The following is a 12,798-nucleotide window of genomic DNA, read 5'->3' on the forward strand; positions in this document are numbered from 1 at the left end:
ATGTTGCAGAACCCATTAGGATATTTAGATGGTCATTGCTGAGGGTGGTGGAAGACTTAGGGAAAAATTGAAAATGGGGCCCACTCTGTGTGCAGTACACATTAGAGATTGACCGAATTGTTCATTTTACTGATTTGATCATTTGATTTGAACATTACTACCATTATTGATTATTTTAAGAATAAATATTATATAAACTAAAAATTATGAACCAATATTTAAGGATTTAACCCAAATTTATGACTAACTTCAGAGTTAAAGACTGTTCTTTTAAGGAAAGTTCCAAATACCATGGTGAGTAGCCTCATGTGCTGGCTGGGTTGACACATGTTGCATGCAAGCTTTATTAGTACCACAAAATATTGCCTACTCTGTTTCTATGAGCCTAATATTACCTCTTGGTTAGCCAATTTTGGTACATTTTAAAGATGGATGTTTTAGAAATGGTCCCTTTGTTTATGCAAAAATGATAGTTTTTCATATTTCAAGGACTTTTATCTTCCAGATGCAAAAACATTTCACAAATAATATTACTATTGTCTGTCTAAATGCTTCATAATAGGATCATTTCTGTTCTTATATCACATTTCATTATTGCAAAAAAAAAGTCTTAAGTTGGCACTATTTTCTGATTTTTATGCAATTAAAGCATTTGTATTCCACATCAAATTTAAGTTTAAGCTTCTTAAATAATATTTCTTGAAAGCGATAACAAAATGATTTATGACAAAGAAATTTTCAACATTCCATTCTAATTATTGCTCGAATTATAAACATTTGAAACCTGGCAGTTTTCCCAGAGATCGCAAAAATTGTTTTTTTTAATGGCAGTAACTGTGTGAAATATTAACTTAGAAAGATAAAAATAGTAAATTTGTAAATCATTCTCATAGATCTGTAGCATATATATTTTTTTAAAGAAATCGAAGTAGATGACCCTGTATCCCCTGCTTTGAAATCAAATGCCCAAGATTATTTCCATTTCTCCCCAGAGAAAACTTAAAACAGAAATCATATAAACAATCTTATTTTAAATTCAGTTGATATCAGAATTTTAATCTACACAGCAGTAATTTCACCATTGGAAGGCAATGGGTTCCATTTTTAATTCTAACCCTTAGTGTGTGGAAGCATTTTTATACGTTTTGCACGCTGACTACGTCATGTACCCAAAATTTTGATTGCTATCAGGATATCTTGCCATTTGGCACTTTCCCTCACCATAAGCATCGCTAAGGGGCTTCACTCTAACAGACCAGCCCTCGTGCCAGGGAGTGCCTCCTGCACAGAGGGTCTCTTCTGCACTGGCTGGCAGCTAAAATCGTGAACTCCCACAGCACAAGCCTTAAAATTTTCCCTACTAAAAATGAAAATATATGTGTGGACTTTTCTTGACCCGGGAGACAAAAGCTGCATATTTTTGTCAGAGGTTTTTTTATGCAAATGTATAGGGATGAGTCAATTCCACTTTTTTTCGATTCCGATTCCAATTTCGATTCCTTCAAATCGATTCTCGATTCCGATTCCATCGATTCTTACTCCTAATGGCAGGTGGGATTTTGATTTATCTGTAGCATCGCTGTCATTAAACTTTAAGAATTGAATGGAATAAAATAACTAGGGATGGACGGATCCAGGATTTTTGGAGCCAGATCTTTCGAATCGGATATTTTCGATTCCAAATGCATTTTCGAATTCCTGCCATTAAACAAAGTCATTATTCAAGTTTATTGCGGGTACATACAATCAATGGAATGCTTTTTAGATTTTCATACTCATTTTTATATTTTTATAAACTCGCACGCTCCGCGCGCTCGTTAAGGGGCTCCGCCCCTTAAAACCCCTGTTCCGGCTTCGCCGTCTACATTTGTGGTCGCTCAAAGACTTTTAAATTTCGAATAATCTCACCTCAGCTAGGGGCCGGCTTCGCCGGCCAGGGGGTAGGGAGGCGCCCCACTCATTCCTCGAAACGGCTTCGCCGTTCCTCGCTGAAGGGCGGCTTCGCCGCCCAGGGGTTGAGTGTGAGTTGAGATGGGGAGAGTCTACAGCGGCTGCGGCGCTTGAACATCGGGGCGGCTTCGCCGCCCGAGGGTTACTGAAGCTCCCCCTCGCCTACGCCAGTTACTCCTCGGAACGGCTTCGCCGTTCCTCGTTGTGGGGCGGCTTCGCCGCCTTGGGGTTGAGGAGCCCCCCCGCGGCTGCTCCGCTTAATCCTCATTAATGCTCTTCTCCACCGAGAGGGGTGCCCAGGGGGATTCGGGGGTTTTAATGTGTTATGCATGCGGTCACCAATCGTCCACAGTGATCACGTAGCGATGATTGTAAAGGGTTGTGCAATACGGAGTAATAGTGGCGACAAGTACCCATAAAAGAAGACTTAATGGCAAGTTTTTCATTTTTTTGCGGGGGGTTCCAACGGGATACCGGGGGTTTTATACATGTGTTAAACCAGTGGTCACAAATCGTTCTCATCAATTCCGTGGCGATAAGCCCTAGGGGTCCGGAACAGTAGTCTGACGATTCTTTTACCTGGAGAGGCGATTTATTAGGCATTTTTGGGAGGTTTTACGGAGTTATCGGGGGTTTTAATAAGTGGTAGGGGCACCGGTTAAATTGTGACGAATACTATTCGGAAAGGCGACTTTAAAATTTTTTTTCGGCGATGTTCCAGGAGGTGATCGGGGGTTTTCTGGTATTTTCCCCCGTATGGTTTACGGTGGCTCGCCCTCACCAAATATTCCGGATCTAGACATCAGAGGGGACGGGTAGTGCGGCGTAATGTTTGCGAGAAGTTCCCAAATAGGAGACTAAATGACACATTTAACAATTGGGGGGGATTTAAGGGGGATACCGGGGGTTTAAATGTGTGTACTCCTGGCGGTCACCATCCGTTCACATAAATTCCGTGGGGATGAGTCGTTGGGGGCGGTGGAATAGTCACGAAAAGTACCCAAAAAGTGGACTTATATGCAAAAAATTTTTTTTTGGGCGGGGGGTTTATGTGGGTTTACCGGGGGTTTATAGATTTTTACTGCCAGCGGTCATCAATCGTCCACATCAATTTTGTAGCGATGAGTGGTAAGGATTGGAAAAGCGGCGAAATTGTGACGAAAGCACCCGAAAAGGCTAAATATATGCAAATTTTAATATTTTAGGGGTTGTCGGGGGGATGAAAGATGACGATACTATAAGGTCACATTCATTTACGGTCATATCTAAAAGAAGTATGCCCTATGACATCCATATTTCGAGAGTAATACAATAAAAAGCAATCCAGTCCCTGAAAAAAGTGAGTAGTGCCCGCCATTTTTATTTTTTTCGCGGTTTAATCCATTAAATCATTTATAAAATGTTTATGTTTTATGAAAGACAATGCATAGGTGTATGTAACTACAAAGTTTGAAAGAAATCGGTCAGGTAAAAATTGACAAAATCTTGTGTTAATCTTTTGGAAATCGTAATCTTCGGTGATTTTCGGAATATTTTAATTTTTTTCTGAGTAACCAAGGACGGCGAAAGAAAATTGTTACCTAGATTTCGTAGAAGATGTTATAAGCATATATAATAATCATTTTCGTTAACCTACACCTTAAATTAAGTCGAAGATAGCGGAAGTTATGAACTTTTAATAGAAAAACGATTTTTTGGACGCCATTTTGGCTGCAATTTTCTTAAAAAGAAATTAACAGCATTAAATAATTACGTGCCCACGTTTATCAGCTTTCAAAAAATGCATTACACATCCATGTGGCACGCACGAGTCGCGCGCAGTAAAATTAAAAGCGAAAGACGGTACCCGGAAGAAGCCCGATTTCGGCCATTTTGTCGACCTAGCGACGACACGTGGCGGAAACTTCCGGTTTTCGGATTTTTCCTCCGGATCATTTCGGGATCCCCGCACGCCTGCCAAATTTCAGCTCTCCAGCACTTCTAGAAGTGGTTGGGAATTTGTATCCATGAGTCAGTCACCACAAGGGCTGTATATAGATAGGACTCGCACGCTCCGCGCGCTCGTTAAGGGGCTCCGCCCCTTAAAACCCCGGTTCCGGCTTCGCCGTCTACATTTGTGGTCGTTCAAAGACTTTTGAAGTTCGAATAATCACAACACGGCTAGGGGCGGCTTCGCCGGCCAGGGGGTAGGGAGGTGCCCCACTCATTCCTCGGAACGGCTCCGCCGTTCCTCGCTGAAGGGCGGCTTCGCCACCTGGGGGTTTAGTGTGCCAGAGGGCGAGGGCATATCGGAACTGTTTCACCGTTATTCGTTTAAGGGGCGGCTTCGCCGCCCAGAGGTGGGGGGAGTCCACAGCGGTTGCGCCGCTTGAACATCGGGGCGGCTACGCCGCCCGGGGGTTGCTGAAGCTCCCCCTCGCCTACGCCCGTTTCTCGTTGTGGAGCGGCTTCGCCGCCTTGGGGTTGAGGAGCCCCCCCGCGGCTGCTCCGCCTAGTCCTTATAAATGGTCTTCCCCACCGAGAGGGGTGCCCAGGGGGATTCGGGGATTTTAATGTGTTATGCATGCAGTCACCAAAAGTCCACAGTGATCATGTAGCGATGATTGTAAAAGGTAGTGCAATGCGGATTAATAGTGGCGACAAGTACCCATAAAAGAAGACTTAATGGCAAGTTTTTCATTTTTTTTGGGGGGTTCCTACGGAATACCGGGGGTTTTATACTTGTGTTAAACCAGTGGTCACTAATAGTTCTCATAAATTCCGTGCCGATAAGTCCTAGGGGACCGGAAGAGTGGTCTTACGATTCTTTTCCCTGGAGAGGCTATTTATTAGAAATTTTTTGGGAGGTTTCACGGGGTTATCGGGGGTTTTAATAAGTGGTAGGGGCACCGGTTAAATTGTGTCGAAAACTATGCGGAAAGGCGAGTTTAAATTTGTTTTATTTTTTTTCGGCGATGTTCCAGGAGGTAATCGGGGGTGTTCTGGTATTTTTTCCCGTATGGTTTACGGTGGCTCGCCCTCACCAAATATTCCGGATCTAGAGCTCAGAGGGGACGGGTAGTGCGGCGTAATGTTTGCGAGAAATTCCCAAATAGGAGACTAAATGACACATTTTACATTTGGGGGGGATTTCACGGGGATACCGGGGGTTTAAATGTGTGTACTCCTGGCGGTCACCATCCATTCGCATAAATTTCGGGGGGATGAGTCGTTGGGGGCGGTGGAATAGTCACGAAAAGTACCGAAAAAGTAGACTTATTTGAAAATTTTATTTTTTTGGGGTGGGGGTTTTATGTGGGTTTACCGGGGGTTTATAGGTTTTTACTGCCAGCGGTCATCAATCGTCCACATCAATTCCGTAGCGATGAGTGGTAAGGATTGGAAAAGCGGCGGAATTGTGACGAAAGGTACCCGACAAGGCTACTTATATGCTAATTTTAATTTTTAGGGGGTTTCGGGGGGTTAAAAGATGACGGTACTATATGGTCACATTCATTTACTGTCATGTCTAAAAGAATTGTGCCCTATGACATCCATATTTCGAAAGTAATACAATAAAAAGCAAACCAGTCCCTGAAAAATATTAGCAGTGCCCGCCATTTGTATTTTTTCGCGTTTAAATCCATTAAATAATTATTAAAATGTTTATGTTTTCTGAAAGACAATGCATAGCTGTATGTAAATACAAAGTTTGAAAGAAATCGGTTGAATTAAAATTGACAAAACCTTGTGTTAATCTTTTGAAAATCGTAATTTTCGGTGATTTTCGGAATATTTTAATTTTATTCTCAGTATCCAAGGACGATGAAAGAAAAACGTTACCTACATTTCGTAGACTATGTTATGAGCATATATAATAATCATTTTCAATATCCTACACCTGTAATTACGACTAGGGGGGCGGAAGTTATGAAATATTTTTCGAAAAACCAATTTTCAGACGCCATTTTGGCAGCAAATTTCTTAAAAAGAAGCTTATAACATAACATAATTACGTTACTACATTTACCAGCTTTCAAAAATTGCATTAACGATCCGTGTGGCACGCACGGTTCGCGCGCAGTAAAATAAAAACCGAAAGACGGTCCCCGGAGAAAGCGCGATTTCGGCCATTTTGTCGTCCTAGCGACGACACGTGGCGGAAACTTCCGGTTTTCGGATTTTTCCTCCGAATCATTTCCGGTTCCCCGCACGCGTGCCAAATTTCAGCTCTACAGCACTTCTAGAAGTGGTCGGGAATTTGTATCCATGAGTGAGTCAGTCACCACAAGGGCTGTATATAGATAGGACTCGCACGCTCCGCGCGCTCGTTAAGGGGCTCCGCCCCTTAAAAAACCCCGGTTCCGGCTTCGCCGTCTACATTTGTGGTCGCTCGAAGACTTTTAAAGTTCGAATAATCTCACCTCAGCTAGGGGCCGGCTTCGCCGGCCAGGGGGTAGGGAAGCGCCCCACTCATTCCTCGAAACGGCTTCGCCGTTCCTCGCTGGAGGGCGGCTTCGCCGCCCAGGGGTTGAGTGTGAGTTGAGATGGGTGGAGTCTACAGCGGCTGCGCCGCTTGAACATCAGGGCGGCTTCGCCGCCCGAAGGTTACTGAAGCTCCCCCTCGCCTACGCCAGTCACTCCTCGGAACGGCTTCGCCGTTCATCGTTGTGGGGCGGCTTCGCCGCCTTGGGGTCGAGGAGCCCCCCCGCGGCTGCTCCGCTTAGTTCTCATTAATGCTCTTCTCCACCGAGAGGGGTGCCCAGGGGGATTCGGGGGTTTTAATGTGTTATGCATGCGGTCACTAATCGTCCACAGTGATCACGTAGCGATGATTGTAAAGGGTAGTGCAACGCGGAGTAATAGTGGCGACAAGTACCCATAAAAGAAGACTTAATGGCAAGTTTTTCATTTTTTGCGGGGGGTTCCAACGGAATACCGGGGGGCTTTATACTTGTGTTAAACCAGTGGTCACAAATCGTTCTCATAAATTCCGTGCCGATAAGTCCTAGGGGTCCGGAACAGTGGTCTGACGATTCTTTTACCCGGAGAGGCAATTTATTAGAAATATTTTGGGATGTTTCACGGGGTTATCGGGGGTTTTAATAAGTGGTAGGGGCACCGGTTTAATTGTGACTAAAACTACTCGGAAAGGCGACTTTAAAATTCATTAATTTTTTTTCAGCGATGTTCCAGGAGGTGATCGGGGGTTTCTGGTATTTTTTCCCGTATGGTTTACGGTTGCTCGCCCTCACCAAATATGCCGGATCCAGAGCTCAGAGGGGACGGGTAGTGTGGCGTAATGTTTGCGAGAAGTACCCAAATAGGAGACTAAATGACACATTTTACATTTGGGAGGGATTTCAGGGGGATACCGGGGGTTTAAATGTGTGTACTCCTGGCGGTCACCATCCATTTACATAAATTCCGTGGGGATGAGTCGTTGGGGGCGGTGGAATAGTCACGAAAAGTACCCAAAAAGTAGACTTATATGCAACATTTTATTTTTTGGGGGGTGTATGAGGGTTTACCGGGGGTTTATAGGTTTTTACTGCCAGCGGTCATCAATCGTCCACATCAAATCCGTAGCGTGAGTGGTAAGGATTGGAAAAGCGACGGAATTGTGACGAAAAGTACCCGAAAAGGCTACTTATGTGCAAATTTTAATTTTTTAGGGGGTTTCGGGGGGTTTTAAGATGACGATACTATATGGTCACATTCATTTACTGTCATATCTAACAGAAGTGTGCCCTATGACATCCATATTTCGAGAGTAATACAATAAAAAGCAAACCAGTCCCCGAAAAAAGTGAATAGTGCCCGCCATTTTTATTTTTTCGCGGTTAAATGCATTGAAACATTTATTAAACGTTCATGTTTTCTGAAAGACAATAAATAAGTGTATGTAACTACAAAGTTTGAAAGAAATCGGTCAGGTAAAAATTGACATAATCTTATGTTAATCTTTTGGAAATCGTAATTTTCGGTGATTTTCGGAATATTTTAATTTTTTTCTGAGTAACCAAGGACGACGAAAGAAAATTGTTGCCTAAATTTCGTAGACGATGTTATAAGCATATATAATAATCGTTTTCGTTATCCTACACCCTAAATTAAGTCGAAGGGAGCGAAAGTTATGAAATTTTATTCGAAAAACGAATTTTTGGACGCCATTTTGGCTGCCATTTTCTTTAAAAGAAATTAACAACATTACGTAGTTACGTGCCCACATTTATCAGCTTTCAGGAAATGTATTAGCGATTCGTGTGGCACGTAGCATTCGCGCGCAGTAAAATAAAAACCGAAAGACTGTCCCCGAAAAAAGCCCGATTTCGGCCATTTTGTCGTCCTAGCGACGACACGTGGCGGAAACTTCCCGTTTTCGGATTTTTCCTCCGAATCATTTCGGCTTCCCCGCACGCGTGCCAAATTTCAGCTCTCCAGCACTTCTAGAAGTGGTCGGGAATTTGTATCCATGAGTGAGTCAGTCACCACAAGGGCTGTATATAGATAGGACTCGCACGCTCCGCGCGCTCGTTAAGGGGCTCCGCCCCTTAAAAACCCCGGTTCCGGCTTCGCCGTCTACATTTGTGGTCGCTCGAAGACTTTTAAAGTTCGAATAATCTCACCTCAGCTAGGGGCCGGCTTCGCCGGCCAGGGGGTAGGGAAGCGCCCCACTCATTCCTCGAAACGGCTTCGCCGTTCCTCGCTGGAGGGCGGCTTCGCCGCCCAGGGGTTGAGTGTGAGTTGAGATGGGTGGAGTCTACAGCGGCTGCGCCGCTTGAACATCAGGGCGGCTTCGCCGCCCGAAGGTTACTGAAGCTCCCCCTCGCCTACGCCAGTCACTCCTCGGAACGGCTTCGCCGTTCATCGTTGTGGGGCGGCTTCGCCGCCTTGGGGTCGAGGAGCCCCCCCGCGGCTGCTCCGCTTAGTTCTCATTAATGCTCTTCTCCACCGAGAGGGGTGCCCAGGGGGATTCGGGGGTTTTAATGTGTTATGCATGCGGTCACTAATCGTCCACAGTGATCACGTAGCGATGATTGTAAAGGGTAGTGCAACGCGGAGTAATAGTGGCGACAAGTACCCATAAAAGAAGACTTAATGGCAAGTTTTTCATTTTTTGCGGGGGTTCCAACGGAATACCGGGGGGCTTTATACTTGTGTTAAACCAGTGGTCACAAATCGTTCTCATAAATTCCGTGCCGATAAGTCCTAGGGGTCCGGAACAGTGGTCTGACGATTCTTTTACCCGGAGAGGCAATTTATTAGAAATATTTTGGGATGTTTCACGGGGTTATCGGGGGTTTTAATAAGTGGTAGGGGCACCGGTTTAATTGTGACTAAAACTACTCGGAAAGGCGACTTTAAAATTCATTAATTTTTTTTCAGCGATGTTCCAGGAGGTGATCGGGGGTTTCTGGTATTTTTTCCCGTATGGTTTACGGTTGCTCGCCCTCACCAAATATGCCGGATCCAGAGCTCAGAGGGGACGGGTAGTGTGGCGTAATGTTTGCGAGAAGTACCCAAATAGGAGACTAAATGACACATTTTACATTTGGGAGGGATTTCAGGGGGATACCGGGGGTTTAAATGTGTGTACTCCTGGCGGTCACCATCCATTTACATAAATTCCGTGGGGATGAGTCGTTGGGGGCGGTGGAATAGTCACGAAAAGTACCCAAAAAGTAGACTTATATGCAACATTTTATTTTTTGGGGGGTGTATGAGGGTTTACCGGGGGTTTATAGGTTTTTACTGCCAGCGGTCATCAATCGTCCACATCAAATCCGTAGCGTGAGTGGTAAGGATTGGAAAAGCGACGGAATTGTGACGAAAAGTACCCGAAAAGGCTACTTATGTGCAAATTTTAATTTTTTAGGGGGTTTCGGGGGGTTTTAAGATGACGATACTATATGGTCACATTCATTTACTGTCATATCTAACAGAAGTGTGCCCTATGACATCCATATTTCGAGAGTAATACAATAAAAAGCAAACCAGTCCCCGAAAAAAGTGAATAGTGCCCGCCATTTTTATTTTTTCGCGGTTAAATGCATTGAAACATTTATTAAACGTTCATGTTTTCTGAAAGACAATAAATAAGTGTATGTAACTACAAAGTTTGAAAGAAATCGGTCAGGTAAAAATTGACATAATCTTATGTTAATCTTTTGGAAATCGTAATTTTCGGTGATTTTCGGAATATTTTAATTTTTTTCTGAGTAACCAAGGACGACGAAAGAAAATTGTTGCCTAAATTTCGTAGACGATGTTATAAGCATATATAATAATCGTTTTCGTTATCCTACACCCTAAATTAAGTCGAAGGGAGCGAAAGTTATGAAATTTTATTCGAAAAACGAATTTTTGGACGCCATTTTGGCTGCCATTTTCTTTAAAAGAAATTAACAACATTACGTAGTTACGTGCCCACATTTATCAGCTTTCAGGAAATGTATTAGCGATTCGTGTGGCACGTAGCATTCGCGCGCAGTAAAATAAAAACCGAAAGACTGTCCCCGAAAAAAGCCCGATTTCGGCCATTTTGTCGTCCTAGCGACGACACGTGGCGGAAACTTCCCGTTTTCGGATTTTTCCTCCGAATCATTTCGGCTTCCCCGCACGCGTGCCAAATTTCAGCTCTCCAGCACTTCTAGAAGTGGTCGGGAATTTGTATCCATGAGTGAGTCAGTCACCACAAGGGCTGTATATAGATAGGACTCGCACGCTCCGCGCGCTCGTTAAGGGGCTCCGCCCCTTAAAACCCCGGTTCCGGCTTCGCCGTCTACATTTGTGGTCGTTCAAAGACTTTTGAAGTTCGAATAATCACAACACGGCTAGGGGCGGCTTCGCCGGCCAGGGGGTAGGGAGGTGCCCCACTCATTCCTCGGAACGGCTCCGCCGTTCCTCGCTGAAGGGCGGCTTCGCCACCTGGGGGTTTAGTGTGCCAGAGGGCGAGGGCATATCGGAACTGTTTCACCGTTATTCGTTTAAGGGGCGGCTTCGCCGCCCAGAGGTGGGGGGAGTCCACAGCGGTTGCGCCGCTTGAACATCGGGGCGGCTACGCCGCCCGGGGGTTGCTGAAGCTCCCCCTCGCCTACGCCCGTTTCTCGTTGTGGAGCGGCTTCGCCGCCTTGGGGTTGAGGAGCCCCCCCGCGGCTGCTCCGCCTAGTCCTTATAAATGGTCTTCCCCACCGAGAGGGGTGCCCAGGGGGATTCGGGGATTTTAATGTGTTATGCATGCAGTCACCAAAAGTCCACAGTGATCATGTAGCGATGATTGTAAAAGGTAGTGCAATGCGGATTAATAGTGGCGACAAGTACCCATAAAAGAAGACTTAATGGCAAGTTTTTCATTTTTTTTGGGGGGTTCCTACGGAATACCGGGGGTTTTATACTTGTGTTAAACCAGTGGTCACTAATAGTTCTCATAAATTCCGTGCCGATAAGTCCTAGGGGACCGGAAGAGTGGTCTTACGATTCTTTTCCCTGGAGAGGCTATTTATTAGAAATTTTTTGGGAGGTTTCACGGGGTTATCGGGGGTTTTAATAAGTGGTAGGGGCACCGGTTAAATTGTGTCGAAAACTATGCGGAAAGGCGAGTTTAAATTTGTTTTATTTTTTTTCGGCGATGTTCCAGGAGGTAATCGGGGGTGTTCTGGTATTTTTTCCCGTATGGTTTACGGTGGCTCGCCCTCACCAAATATTCCGGATCTAGAGCTCAGAGGGGACGGGTAGTGCGGCGTAATGTTTGCGAGAAATTCCCAAATAGGAGACTAAATGACACATTTTACATTTGGGGGGGATTTCACGGGGATACCGGGGGTTTAAATGTGTGTACTCCTGGCGGTCACCATCCATTCGCATAAATTTCGGGGGGATGAGTCGTTGGGGGCGGTGGAATAGTCACGAAAAGTACCGAAAAAGTAGACTTATTTGAAAATTTTATTTTTTTGGGGTGGGGGTTTTATGTGGGTTTACCGGGGGTTTATAGGTTTTTACTGCCAGCGGTCATCAATCGTCCACATCAATTCCGTAGCGATGAGTGGTAAGGATTGGAAAAGCGGCGGAATTGTGACGAAAGGTACCCGACAAGGCTACTTATATGCTAATTTTAATTTTTAGGGGGTTTCGGGGGGTTAAAAGATGACGGTACTATATGGTCACATTCATTTACTGTCATGTCTAAAAGAATTGTGCCCTATGACATCCATATTTCGAAAGTAATACAATAAAAAGCAAACCAGTCCCTGAAAAATATTAGCAGTGCCCGCCATTTGTATTTTTTCGCGTTTAAATCCATTAAATAATTATTAAAATGTTTATGTTTTCTGAAAGACAATGCATAGCTGTATGTAAATACAAAGTTTGAAAGAAATCGGTTGAATTAAAATTGACAAAACCTTGTGTTAATCTTTTGAAAATCGTAATTTTCGGTGATTTTCGGAATATTTTAATTTTATTCTCAGTATCCAAGGACGATGAAAGAAAAACGTTACCTACATTTCGTAGACTATGTTATGAGCATATATAATAATCATTTTCAATATCCTACACCTGTAATTACGACTAGGGGGGCGGAAGTTATGAAATATTTTTCGAAAAACCAATTTTCAGACGCCATTTTGGCAGCAAATTTCTTAAAAAGAAGCTTATAACATAACATAATTACGTTACTACATTTACCAGCTTTCAAAAATTGCATTAACGATCCGTGTGGCACGCACGGTTCGCGCGCAGTAAAATAAAAACCGAAAGACGGTCCCCGGAGAAAGCGCGATTTCGGCCATTTTGTCGTCCTAGCGACGACACGTGGCGGAAACTTCCGGTTTTCGGATTTTTCCTCCGAATCATTTCCGGTTCCCCGCA

The sequence above is a fragment of the Ischnura elegans genome, chromosome 2 (genome assembly GCF_921293095.1).
Source record: "Ischnura elegans chromosome 2, ioIscEleg1.1, whole genome shotgun sequence".
Taxonomy (NCBI): Eukaryota; Metazoa; Arthropoda; class Insecta; order Odonata; family Coenagrionidae; genus Ischnura; species Ischnura elegans.